The 14,861-nt window shown below is 40.6% G+C and overlaps 1 protein-coding gene across 2 annotated transcripts in view; it reads left to right on the forward strand.

The window, feature by feature from the left end:
- The window catches only part of wnt4 (wingless-type MMTV integration site family, member 4), a 160,222-nt gene that overhangs the window by 36,491 nt on the left and 108,870 nt on the right, over positions 1 to 14,861 (forward strand). Inside the window, exon 3 of one of the 2 annotated variants that reach the window (XM_088083962.1) lies at positions 5,228 to 5,353. The exons of the other annotated variant lie outside the window; for it this stretch is intronic. The gene's annotated coding sequence lies outside the window, so the exon portion shown is untranslated. The remainder of the gene's footprint in view (positions 1 to 5,227; positions 5,354 to 14,861) is intronic. 2 annotated transcript variants of the gene reach the window in all.

The raw sequence follows: 14,861 nt of genomic DNA on the forward strand, positions 1-14,861 counted from the left end.
GTCTGATCAGAATGTCTCCTGTTGCAGGTTTTCCAGGAACGTCCAACTAACACATTCTCATCCCAAGTTGTCACCGCTTTGCAGTCGACCTCCGCGTCTAGCCAAGTTCTTAAGTGATGCAGCAGGTGCCGTCCGGAACCTCCGCCGAACGTATAATAACGCCACGACCGGTTCTGTCCGTCTGTGTTCCCACCTGACACCATTCAGCATTTCATGCAGACACAAAAGGTGGCTTTTGGTGTCATGATCTTTTTGATGGTAGGAGACCCCGGGGAACATTCACAACACGTTGAATTGATTACATATCTCATCTGACTTGGGAACAGCTTGGAATCCCCCAGGAGGACTTAGAAAGCATTGCTGGGGAGAGGTACGTCTGGAGTACCTTGCTCAGCCTGCAGCCCCTATGACTTGGCCCTAGATAAGCGGATGAATGAATTAGGCATTTGGCCTCGGGGGATGTCTGTAGTTTGTAGTCTGTGGCTAGTTCTTCTTCTAGTACTTTATGTGTCGCAGTGATTTGCCGAGTTTGCCTACAAATAGAGAGAATTTCAAGCCCAGTCAGTCTGCAAGCTTGAACTAACAGAAAATATAGTCATGAAGACGGGGCGGTACAGACATTCAGGACAGCTGAAACATCGCAGAGGTGGTTCCGAGGGAAAATTTGATGTCTGTGTGCTGATTATTCATCACGGAGCAGATTCTATTTGCTTTTTTAAACCAGAATAGCTGAACATTCCTGCATAATCCATCACGAGACATGAGTGCTCACTGCTCCCATCTTTATTAGCATACCCAATCTCCTGAACCCTCCTCCCCCTCGTCTCCTCACTCCTGCTTTTCAGCCTGGAATGCCTTATCTCCTTTACACAACGCTAATAAAACTTTCTCTGAGAATGTGTGTGTGTGTGTGTGTGTGTGTGTGTGTGTGTGTGTGTGTGTGTGTGTGTGTGTGTGTGTGTGTGTGTGTGAGGAGTAATAAGGAGGGTGTGTGTGGCGTAGTGCCCATGTTGCCTCTTTAGGGCAGGATATTAGAGAGGTCTGGAACACCTCAAAATGTATTAGCACGGCAGGACGACTGCAGGCAGCAGCAGTGATGGTGTTTGTTTGAACAGTGACAGAGAGGCAGATAGAGAGCCGTGCACACTTTCTTTATTACTTTCTCACCCACTTTTTCCTTCTCTTTCTCCTGTTTTCTTTATCTTCACCCCCTTCACCCTATCTTTTTCTGTTTGTCTCATCTTGCTGCTCATATTTACCTCCTCCTCTCGCCTGTCCTCTCTTTTCTCCTTTTTGCTCCGTCTTCTTTTCTCTTTTCTCCTCTCTCTTCTCCTCCTATCCCATCATCCTCTTTTATCACTTATCCTCTCCTCTTTTGTCCCATTGTCTTCATATTTTATTTCATTTTCTCCCCTCTTTTCTCTTCCCCATCCTCTCTTCTCCCCACCTCTCCCACTGTCTTCCTTTCTCGCCTTTCATCGTTCCTTTGTTTTTGTCATGTTGCTTCCTCTCCTCTAATTTCCTCATCTTTTCTCTCCTATCTTCTTCCCTCCTCTCCCCTGTCCTCTCGTTGCATCTCCTCTCATTTTGTCATTTTTTCTTCTCTCCTTTCATCTTCTCTCTTATAGAAAAATCCTCCCTTACCTTCCACTTCCCATATCACACCTTCTCTCCCAGGTCCCTCTCCTGTTTCCTGCCAGTCCTCTTGTTCTTTCATCTTCTTTTTTTCTCATCATTTTTCCTTTACTCTTGACTTGTTATCATCTCTCCTTTCTTTTCTTTTCCTCCACCTTGTCCGTCTTCCCCTCCTAATTCTTCTCATTTCATTTCTTGCAATCTCCCATCTTGTTTTCCTTGTTTCCCCTTTCCTCGTCTTTTGATTTCCCCTCCCTTCTCCACCTTTTCCTCCTCTGCCTTTTTTCCCTGTCTCCTCTTGTGCTGTTCTTTCCTCTAGTCATCATTTATCTTCTCTCCTTTTCTTCCCCCTGATTTCCTCTCTACCTCCCTCCTGCTCTTGTGCTGTCGTTTCCTCCTTTGTCTGGTTCTTCTCCATTCCCCTCTTTTCCAGTTCTTTTCTCTTCTCCCTACTTTGCTCCATCCATTATTTTCCTATCTGCTTCACTCATTTCTTCTTCTTTTCCTGATTTCCTCTCGTCTTCTTTCCTCTCATCTATTTTTCTTTTCTTTTATCCTCTATTGTTTCCTTTTGTTCCATCTCATTTTGTTCAACCCTTTTATCTTCTTTCTTTTCCTCCATTCCCCTTCAAATTCCTTTTTTTCATTTCCGTTCTCTCATCTTCTCTACATCCCACTCCTTCCCTCCTGTTTTGTTCTTTTCTTTTATCTTCTCTCCTCTCATCCTCTCTTCCTTCAAGAGCCCCACTTCCTTTATCTCCTCTCATCCCACCTTTTTTCCTCTCCTCTTGTCCTTTTGCTTCCCTCCCTCTTCTCATCTCATTTCCTCTTCCTCCCTTCTCATCTCCCCCCTTCTCTCCTCCTCGTTTATCTCGTCTCCTCCCCTCTTTTCCCCCGCTCCTCTTCTTTCCTCTCCTGTTGTCCTGTCACTTCCTCTCCTCCGGAATGCCATGTTTTGTTGTTTCGACCTATTCATCTCTATGATGGATGGAAACACATTCCCCAATCGTCTGCCAGCTCGCTCTGTCTCACCTCTTCTGTCGCTTTATCACGGCCAGTCATCTTTGACAAGGCCTCTGTCAAAGTCTCGCAGGCCGCCAACGCTTACCTCTTCTCTGGCAGCCCAAATCTAATCACTTTGAAATACTAAGAGACGTTTGCTTTTGCAAGATATCAACAATACTGAGTGGGCTTATATTGGTTTGCTGACATACAGAATGGGGCTGATATCTGTCTTTTATTAGAAATGAGGTCATTGGTTCCTAAATATCATAACAGCATTTTCTGTGCACATTTTAAAGCCTTTGAATTTAAACAATTAAACTTGATCTGATTCTTCACATTATAATAATTTATTTTAAATTCTTTAATAACAAACTGTAATTGCCAACACTGTGATATTTTTAAAACATTACATAGCTATGCTTAAATAACAAAAGAATATCAGTGTAGCTCTTACCTAAGAAAAAGACATTAGTGGATATTTTTTCAGCATTTTGAAACCCATTTATCAGAGTAAATGTATGTTTCTGCAATTCAAACCATATATATTACATTTGTATATTAATATGTAGCAGATGCATTGAAACTTTATATTTTTGTGGTTAATATGTGGTTATGTTTATACAAAAAACTCTTGGTTATGTCTAAGAAAAGATTGCGTTTTGGCTTAAAATACAAAGAAATAAAATGTCTTGGTAAAACACAACCACTTTTGTATTTTGTCTCAAAAAGTCTTCTGCAGTGGTCTGCAGCTTGGCAGGCGTCTTGCCTAGGGGTCATGCCATCAACAATCTGCTTTACCTTCCATTGACGAAGTCAGCTCATATACTTTCACTTTGGAAATGTTGATAGGACAAGTATTAAATGTACAATCAGCCTCTTGTCATTTCCAAGCTGCTTCATCAGTGATTTTAGCATCAATCACCGACATCAAAAGCCACTTTTCATGGTGGCATGAAACGCCGTTGGACAGTGTATATATATTATTTGCAGAAAGTACAATTCCAACATTTTCTTCTGGTGACTGAAGTAGAAGAAGAAGACTGTAGTTTTAAAACTCATGCAGTGAGTTTTTAGCCTGTAGTTAGAATAATAAGAAGCATTAATTGAATGTAAACATCACTGAAACAATGCTGATCTTCAGCCTTTTGTCCATGATCCATATATCAGTTAAATGTTTGGCATGTAACACGAAATCACTCTCCAGCACTGTATGTAATGCTGTAACCATCTTCAGCAGCCAAAATGACTTCAGCTGTTCTCAGATGTATCCTGATGTTAATGGATGGCAGGAGAAACACACAGACAGTTTGGCTGTGAAAAGACTTCTTCTCTCCAGCTTTGTTGGGCATCTACAGTCCCATCTGTGTTAAGAAGAGTGCATTTTGGACAGCGATAATGTTTTCCAAGTATATAGGAGGACATGATGAAGTACTAGTAGATTTATGTTGAGCAGTGGGACAATCACACCCAGAGGCTAGATGCCTGTAAAGTGACTTGAATAATAGCTTTGGGGTGAGGGTAGAAATAAAAAATGAAAAGAAAATAATCCGATTAATCTCTGACAGTATACAGTAAGAAGCTTTGAGACACACCAATCAAGCAAATACACACACTCACATGAACTGCTTTCTGCTCAGGTGATATTCCCTCCATGCTGTATGACATGAGGTGAAAACTTTATGATTAGTTTCATCTGGCTACATCACCAGGTTAAAATTTTATTTGTCGGAAGTTTTGCTTTGTGACCAATGCTTGCAAAACTAAAAGCTACTCAATTTACAGTCTCACTCAGGTGTTAGCATAGATGTTGTAGACTCTTGTTATCGATGGTGCTGTCAGCACTGTTTGAGTGTGAATATATATTCTGGGACACAGTGTGCATCCAGCCCAGTCGCCAGAAGAACATGTTGCCACTGAATATTTTTAAATTACATTTGTACTTTTCATAACTATCACACCAGCAATTCTTAGGTGAGCAGACTTTCTTATCAGCAGATGGAGGGGACGGTGAATGGCTAGACACTTAGGTGAGATGCCTGCAAAGCTGCATACCACTTTCCAAGACGAACACACAAAAAACTTATTGTTTTTACAGAGACATCACTATCCATATCCAAATGGGATTTTGCCACCAAAACTGGACATTTAAGCCTAAACAGGATCTTTTCCTAACTATAACCAAGTGGTTTTTGTGCCAAAACACAACCACACGTTAAACATGGTTTTGTTTAAACATAAAGTTTGAGGGGTGCCCATTGGCTCAGTGATTGATTGGGGCGGGCGCCCCGTGTACAGGCTGTGTCCTCTCCACAGCAGCCGTGGGTTTGATTCTTGCCTCAGCCCTTTGCTGCATGTCTCATCCCCTCTCTCGCTCCCTCTCATGCTTAAGCTGCCCTATAAAACAAGGCACAAAACACCAAAACATAATTTAAAAAAAACTCATCATACACAATGTAACTTTATTGTGTGCAGATTTGCAGCTGTTTTTTTGTCATTCAGTAATATTACTTTAACAACCAAACCAGAAGTGAAACATAGTGCAAGTACATCACTGTTGAGGTTTAAATGTTTTGGTTTTTTTTTGCAGTTTAAGGACGAGCTAAGTGTCATCTTGCTCATAACTTTCGAGAAAAGGCAGACATCTCTATGGCAGATATCTCCAACACTCAGCAACTCACACCAAAAAAATCTGGGCCGATAAATAGTGCTACAGGTAAGAGGAAAAAATATGTTTTTTTTAAAATGTTTTGGTGAACTGTCCCTTTAAAGCAAACCATTTTGCAGGAAATCCATTTGTGCTACATAGATGTTTGTTTTAGTCATGTGTGAAACATTCTTGGATGCAGTAGATCTGCTCACAGTACATGTGGACAGAGTGTGTTCATGGTCATGCGGCACGGTGCGTGTTCTGTGTGTGAATACATGTGCATTTTACTGTGTGAACAGAGAATGTGCGTGTGACTGCACAGAGGCCATTTGTGTTTAATTTACGTTGGGAGGGAAGGGGACCCAGACTGAGAGGGCTGTCATCACTGGGAGAGGACTGCTCCGCTCTGCTCAGCACCCTCATCTCCATAATGGCTTCCAGTTGCTCGTAAAAACACGGAACCATGGGAAACCAGGACAGGCCAGCGGCCATCAGAACCTCCTCAGATGGCCGGCTGGCAATAGCTGCAAGAGCTGGTGTGTGTGTTGTGGTGTCATAGACTCAGAATGATAGGCAGGCTCGCACCCTATTGCCATGGAGGGAGGATGTCCTCATAAATGCTTTGGCATTGCGTTGCATTCAACAGCAGTATTTCAGATTAACAAGGAACAAATTTGGCATTAATAATACCAGACAGACCTTATTCCCAGATTGTCAAATACAGACGCTTTGTCACGCCTCTCGGCATGTAACATTGACACCAAATACACCCTTAACCATCTTAATGCTATGCACCAGGCTTTCAACAGACTCCAACCTAAACCCATCTATGGCAATATTTGAGGCTTAGAGCAACTGATGCAGTATAAAGAGTGAGAAAGTCCAACACATTCTCATGCCTAGTCGTCATATATTGCCACTTTGTTGAATACGTATCACGCTTTAGGTATCTTTCCACATCTGCTGCTGATGTTCTAGGATGGTGCTACCATTATGTCAACAAAAGCACATGGTGGGATGATTCTGCACATAGTTATGTTGAGGTAACAACAGCAAATCAGAACCAATACAGGGACCTCCAAAAAAACCCCCCAAAACTCATAACATTCAGATGGGAAGCCATCAGCGGACTCCTGCTTGAAAGTCCATGGTTTGTTAGACCCATCCACTGATTCTCTTGTACGCTCTATTGTGACTGTGGCCGCGAAGTCTGCATAGAGTGAGGGACTCTGACTCAGAAGTTTTAAATGGAATCACCAACCAAACACTGTAAATAACTGTTGTAAATAAATGTTTTATGGCGATAGGTAAAGGAACTATTCGTTATAATAGTTAATGATAAAGAGAAAGAACAATCAACATTAACAAGCATTAATATGTTACCTATTTTTACTTTAACTGAATTAATATCATGAATGACTCATTTTGCACAAACACAGAACCCTTTGGCATACATTGATTTTCTTATACTATCTAAGATAGTCTGTTCACATGTAGAAATACTTAACTACTTTGGTCTGCATGTATATATGTACATTATATGGTACACATTCCGTTAGGGCACTTAAGTCCTGATCCATGTCAACAGATTTGTGTTTTATTGGGTGGAGAAACAGCAGTAAGGGCCTGTGGCTCTGCGGGCACCAATCATGCCAGCATAAACACCTCTGACGTGAACAAGCAGTTGCAATTTTCTCGGGATGAATGCTTGTATCTGTGTGTGCATGATTACATGTGCATGTGCACAAATATATGTGTGTCTGGTGGTGTAATCACAGCAATGTTCTGCATCAGATCATTTTCAGCAAGATAATGTTCCTCCTGACTGATACCACATGATTACATTGACTGACGATGGCAGTGTACATTCATGGTGCTGCTTTCACTTTCTTGCTGAACAGAGCAGACTTGTCATTTTTTGTACCTTGTGCTATCAGCTGTTCTGAATCCACAAAAATGTAGAAATATGTAGTAAATCTTTCTCTCTGATTTTGTTTAAGATTTCAATGGGGTTCAATGGCACAGCAATATTCTATCAAGCCTTAGGCAACTTACAAGCTAAATGAAACATGATCAAACTATGCAGAACTTGCAGATATCCTAACTCCACCACATACAACATTTTCATTTGAACATTTCATTATTAAGTTAAGTCAGACTAATGGTTAACTTAAGCTGCTAATACTTAGAAAGAATAAGGTAATTTGGAAAAACTTCATAACATTAAGTAAATGCAACTTCAGTGTAAGAAAACTTAACAGGTTGATATAAATTAAACATGGCTTAAGATTAATAGCTATATTTGCCCATTCTTTATAAGACATTTGGTGTACTACATTTTTTTTAAAGTTAAGATCTACTTGTAAGACTTTACAGTGTGATTGGCTGAAGGTCCAAATATCATATCTTGAACTTTCTAGACAAGCTAAGATCATTTGGTCTGTCAATCTGAAATTTCTCTTCTGCACAGATACATGTAAAACATGTATGCAAACAAACACATAGAAAGGGTGTTATGAGTAGCCACAGGTAACAGAGACTTGCAGAGAAATGATGAACACACGTCTCAGCAGTGCATCATGCGGGTTGCTAATTGGCTGGTCCCACTCCTGTCAGGAGGTGGGTTTAAAACTGTAAAGAGGAAACCGCAAAAAACATCCAAACAACCCCCACAGAGCACATTTACCATGCGAATGTCCAACAAGTTCTCATCCAAAGTCATCACACATTGCTTCTCTGCAGTGGATTTCCTCGTCTATGTATTCACCTCTAGGTATCTTTCTGTGTCTGCTGTTAACGTTTCAGGATGCCGCTCCAGATGCCGGGACCTCAACAAAAGCATTTGGTTCTGATTATGCTACAAAGGCATAGATGGTTAGGTTTAGGCAAAAAAGGCACATGGTTAGGTGTCGAAAAAAACATAACATTCAGACGGGAGGTGGACACTGAACTCCTGGATGGAAGTGCCAGGTTTTTCAATCCAACCACCACGCCTCCCATCCTATAGGGACCTGCATGTTCTTTCTATTACGTCGTACTGGCTGCATTTTAACCTAACGCTATCCAGCGGTGTGTCATATGGCCGCATCAGGTTCCGTCCGGCCATGTTCTCAACTGAGGCCATTCAGCCGCGTTTTATGTACAAACGAAAAGTGCCTTTTACTTACTTTCTCATACTCATGCAAAGACCGACAAACACGCAAAATATTTGTCCACATTTTACACATAAGATCATGACTCTAAATTAGGGAAAAAGCAAAGGATTTCTGAGGGGAATAAAGAGATTAACTGATAAACAGACAATTTTAAGGCAGAAATGGGTCAAAGTGACCCACCACATAACAGGAGGGTTAACTGGTGTTGGTTGCTGGCTTTGTGTTTCAGGCCTGATTGTATTTCCCTGGGATATCGTCACATTCCTCTGAGTCTCCGGCCAACAGAATCTGTGGTCAGCCGCACATCCAGTTTTATTGTGGGAGAGTATGTTACAATGTAAGAATGCCAATGAAGTGATTGATATCATCTACGCTTAGGACTGTGCTGTGTGTGTGTGTGTGTGTGTGTGTGTGTGTGTGTGTGTGTGTGTGTGTGAGGTGCCTTCCTCTCTGCTGTGGACACATGTTTGATACATTACTTGATTTGGACCCCAGACGCTTGCGTGTGGCAGACGCAGATCAGAACTCTGTCAAATAACATCATCAGTACCTACGCCAACAGCACATTTATGTGTGTTTGTGCGTGTGTGTGTGTGGGTGGAACAGGACAAAGAGGGCTGATGCGTGACAGAATGATTGTATGATTTAGCGACAGAGTTATAAGGAATTTATAATCGTGTGCCTTTGTCTCTGTCTGTGTGTGTGTGTGTGTGTGTGTGTGTGTGTGTGTGTGTGTGTGTGTGTGTGTGTGTGTGTGTGTGTGTGTGTGTGTGTGCATTCTTCAAGAATCTCATCATTGACACCAAAAGGACAGAGCTTCTCTGTATCAAAACATTGTGTCTGTGCTGCATTCAGGTTATCTAATTGGCTCCAGACGGAACAATGAACACTGATTCTGAAAATAGATTTGGGGGGCTTCCACTGGCTTAACATACACACACATGCACCGGGTGCACACACAGACACACACACACACACACACACACACACACATGCATATGATCACATATGCTAAATCACATCACCAAACACATGAACGCTTGCGCTCATAAATGTAAACACACGTGAACACAAGTTTTTTTCTTTCAATCTTTAGGGAAAGATTCAAGGGAGGTGTCAATTTTAGAGTATCAAACCCTTCATTTCTTAATTCTGGGACATTTAATGCACCAACTGGTGCATTTTCTGCAACAATGTATGCTGGAAATGTCATGGTACCTCCTGCTCTCACTCTTAGTTGATTCTTCTTCTTTCTATTTTATGACAGGTTACAACCATTCATTTGAAGTTGCTTATCGCCACCACCTACATTATGAAAGGCATTGTAGCATCTATAAATTATATTTTCACAGTCTGAAAAGATAAAAATCCTCTCCTACTTTAATGTTTTTATTGGGTGGACAAATGCACATGTTGTACATATTGAGAAGAACGTTTCCCCTTCGACTCCCTCTCAAAAAATCTATGCCCTATGCACAAATACTATGCGTATGTATAGATGTCGATCCTAAAAACATTGAAACATATCATTATCATTCAGAGAAAGTCTTTATCATAACAGTTCTATACTTGAAATCAAGCAATTGTGATCTAAAAACAAAAACAAAAAAACCCCACCTATAGCCCCTGCAAGGGGTTAACAAACTAGGGAAGAAGCAAGGTAATTAAACCTCTTCAGGCCTTTATAAAATATTTAGAGAAAAAAAAAAGATGGAAAAAAAATCACTCTTCCTTTGAATTGCTCACAAACCTCCAAACATCTAAATTGTGATGAGGGTTTTTCAAAGTCCAGAGAAAGTTTCTCATTTTGATAAAGTGTCTCATTATTTTGAGAAAATCAATCATTCTTTTGAGAAAGGGTTTTTTTTTTTTGCTTGATAAATCTGTAAAAAAACAAAAGACAGAAATTTTATTTAGACACTGACAGACTACTCCAGCCAGTGACGTACACTACCTTGTTGAGTCTAGCCTATCGTGCTCGATCGACCCTCAAACTGAACAAATTGACAAATGCCAACATTCAGGACAACCAGAATTGATGGTGTGCAACAGGTGCCAGACCAAAAGTGGACAATGTCCAACAGACTTTTGGTCAGTAGTGACAAGAGGAGTTGGCACAGCAGAGGTGCAGTTTTAAGAGGAAGTAAATCAGACTGAATACATTACTTGTGTATGTGTCAAGGTCATCAATCGTGTTCAATCAAATCAGCTTCTCTCGTTTCTTTTAAAAGCAGTGCACTTACAGCCATGACGCACTGAGAGGTGAGGAGAGCCTAGACCAGCTTCTTCCTGTGCTCTGAATATACGGCCAAGACTGGATGATGTCTTTATTGAAGTGTTTCTGGAAATGTTATGCTGCTAACTGGAGCTATGTGCTTTTCCAGGTTCTTTTTATTCAGGTAAATCGTAACTAACCAACAGGTGAAACCACTCCTGTGTTCTCCCAGTAGTATGGACATATGTAAAACTAAAGGCTGAAAGGCTGATGATCAATTTTCATTCCTGCTAAATTCTGCAGATTTTCATTACGAATCACTGCTTAAAGTTGTTTGTGTTTTTGTCTTTAAAAAGAAAGGTTGGGTAACTGGATACTTGTGATTTCCGCTTGTTACACAGTGACATGAACAGTAGGAGTAGGTTTGATATCATATCAGTTATATTGATTCCAATTAGATTTCTGCTCACCGAATCTTGGTTCTCATTTCAATATTTTTTGGTGAGAAGAGAAGAACAAATATTTCACCAGAACAGAAATGATTCTACCTTTATGCCTGGTTCACACTGGACTTGGAATGGACACGAAGTGCACCGATTTTCCATGGAGCGCCAGCCCAATTCTTTGTTCACCCGTGTTGAGCAATCAGAGCGTTCACACTTGGACGCACAGTGGCCCTGAGCTCCAAAGCAGGCTCATAATTTGCAGTGATAGTTTCGGCGCCTGTTCTATTTTTTCCATGAGCTGTGAGCAAATCTGGCAAGAAAACACACTAAATACTCTATCATGAACAAGGAGGATAAATTACATATGATATACTTTATCTGATCAAGACAAATTGTAAGATATGCATCCAGTGCTTCTACAATGCTCCTTAGTTGTGTTTAAAGAGAGAGAGAGAGAGACAAGCAGACGCACACACACACACACACACACACTCAGACACATAAGAAAGCAGGGATGGTGCACTCTGTGTGAAAAGAAATGAGCAGAGAAGGAGATTTGCTGCTGACCTGTGCAGAGAAATGCGCTCCTGGTGTGAACAGCTAGGCGACTGCTGACAGGTGGCTGTGAAACAATTAACATATCGGGTTATTCTCAGCAAATTTAGGCTGTAATAATTTAAATAATGTTTTGCAGACTTCATTTGATTACCTTTAGTATAAAAGGCAAATGTCTGCTCATCTCAGTTTTATACATGTGTGAGACATTTCTGCTGGTAACGTCAGATGTTTCTGGGGTAAGACCGCTACACATTAAACATGGTGTATCACTAAGATTCACACCGCGTTGAAGTGAATGCTTTGTCATATTATTTCATATGGTGCTTCCTTTCAAACATTTGCAGCAATCAGCTATGTCCCACAAAAGAAATAGAGGTGTATCTCTTCACATAGTTTTTTTATGTATTGCATAACAAGTGATGTGACATTAGGGCTGCATAGCAGGTCCTGGCAGATTTCAGTGATTTCAACTGAAAAATACAAAAATTATAACCAGTAGTGTCTAATGGCATCCACTGACCCTGGAATTCGATCTCAAGTAGGAAGTGATTCTTAATAACCAACTCTACCTGAGAATCTGTCACAGTGTCTGCTTTGGAGAATTAACTGGTTCCAGCCTCCAAATTAGTTGTTGTCATGACAACCCCTGTCTCCTCCCTTCAGCAGACAGCACTGGGAAACTCCTAATGAGTTTCCAAAGCCACACACTATATAATTTAAACACACACACACACGCCCACGTACAGCAGTGAGTAGAGCCAGAGAGTGAATGGGATTTATTGTTATTGTGATAACCTGGGAGTCCAGCAGTGGTTGAATGTGGCTGAAATAAGGCTGTTTTAGTAAGGCCTGATTTAACGTGGGACTCCTGGAGGAGTTACACGTTACACACATGCACACACACCTAAACTCTCTCTCTCTCTCTCTCTCGGTCTCTCTTCGCCTTTCCCATTTTCCCTCACTTTCAATAAGTTTCACCTTGTCAGGCTCTGGGTGTGTGTGTGTGTGCGAGGACGAGCGCAGACGTATTAATGAGGATCATTTAAAATCATCTGTCTCGAGTTGCATGCAAACCTTGCCACCTCTGCTGAGATATGACTGTGTGCGGGCATGTGTGTAACTTTACTGTGACGTCCCAGGGGGATCAGGTCTCTGTATGTCTAAACTAAGCAGGCAGCCATGACAAACATTAAGCTATTGAATAATGAGCTGCCTGCTCATTGCAGCATGTGTATCTGCTGTGCATGTGTATGTGTGAGGCTGTGTGCAAATATTATTTTAGGTAAAGTCTGTCCAGGGGTTTAATAGATGGTGCCTGGTGCAGTGTAATAGCACTAAGTTTAAGTTTTGAGTTTCATATCAAAAATCTTAAAGTAATACTGTTAGTGGCATTAGCAGTAGGGCTGTAGCAAGGCATTATGGGCCCCATGCAGTAAGTGACTATGGCCTCAAATTAAATACAGCAATTTTCCCATCTTTTACAAACATTTGCTTTCCATTTAAAGAAATATTTTACTGGATAGATGGTCTTTTCATAAAACTAGACAGTCTATGCAGTAGATAGATGCAAATAATTTGAAAATGGGTGCTATATGACCAGAGAAAACAGGAAAAAAAAGGACTACAGCATTCATTGCTACTACCTGAATGAACTCCGCCCCAGTGGACCAATAAATACTCTTGCTGGCGGATGATGTAGTGCAAGTACAACATCCGAAAACAATATGGTGACTGCAGAAAATAAGCTTAAATATGTTTTTGAAAATATTTTAGGTGAGAAATAGACAATGCAGTAACAGGATCTTGGTGTATATGTGATCAGCGCTGTTAAATTTTTCAGATTCTGTTTACACAATACATGAAACAGTGTGGTGTCCTCTTCCTGTTCATACACTCTTGTAATGCAGCTAAACAGTACACTGAACTGTTTTTCTGAAAACACTGTAGGCAAAAATAAGCAACACAATAACAGAAATTTGGATGTTTGATCAGAAATACCAAGTATCATTGAGTTTGGTCTGATTTTAAGAGAGCGAGAGGGGCATCTCTCTCTTGATTTGCTTCTATACCCTTTGTGTCCCATTGCTGAAGTACAATCTGTTGTTTGGACAGCAGGATGCGACCTATTTTGTTTCATCTGGCCAGTTTGAGCTGGGAGTTGTGAGTGGGGAAATCAGGGCGCTGGTATGATGAAGGGATGTTTACACATACTACTCACATTGTTAATTTGATACAAAGCTGGTTGAAAATTAGCAAAGTAAACATATTTCAAAGTGTTCACGAAAAGTAACCACCTATATATTAACAAGCCTTTATTATATATTGAAAATTTGCATTTTATTTTCTTTTTTTCAAATTTTGTAATATTAGTGGAATTAGTAGAAATAAATTAGCCCATCACAGATATGACAACAAACCACCATTTTGTTGGTTATTATTTTTATACCTTTTGTTTCTCATTTTGACCAACAGAAGTGAACGGCCCTGCCATGTGATGTCAGACAGCATCATTTTACTTGACCTAAATCTGTGCTGGCATCTGTATAACCAGCATATAAATCCTAAAATTGGGCTCATGTGGTTACTGCATGTGGCACTGGTTAAATGTTGATCTGTACATGCTAAAAACATGGGAGAGGTTTTGCCTGATGCAGGAGTACAGAGAGCTGCTGTAGCATAAATTCAACCACACCGAGACATGACCTCATGTGATGAAAAATGATTGATGGCAAACACACAGCTTCTTTTTTTTACTAAATTAAATCATACATTTTGTTTTAGTAAATTTAAAAAAAGGATTTTTGAAGGATTAAAGCATTGCTAGCCGTATGGTTCGAGGCACAGCAATATAATTTTGTTGTTTTGTTCGTTGGTCAGTCCATCAACTTGGATCGATGATTTACCATGGTGTTTTGTACTAATATTCATGGCTCCCAGAGGATGAATCCTACACGATTTGATGGTCCCTAAATAGTCTGTGTATGTAAAAAGAGAACTGGATATGGTGTTGGAGGTGGGGCTGTTTTCGGATCATTGCTCAGAGGCACATGACAATAAAAAAAATTGGGGGTACAAAATTTTCTGCATCATTTGACCAACGGAGCAAGCACATTAGTGACTTTGCAGGCTGCGCAGACTCTAAAAATGTTATATCAAATTAGTAAAGGCCTGATAGTAACATGAATTATCTCACATTGTGG

This window comes from Plectropomus leopardus, chromosome 2 (assembly GCF_026936395.1).
Source record: "Plectropomus leopardus strain MGB_pleo_1.0 chromosome 2, ASM2693639v1, whole genome shotgun sequence".
Lineage (NCBI taxonomy): Eukaryota > Metazoa > Chordata > Actinopteri > Perciformes > Serranidae > Plectropomus > Plectropomus leopardus.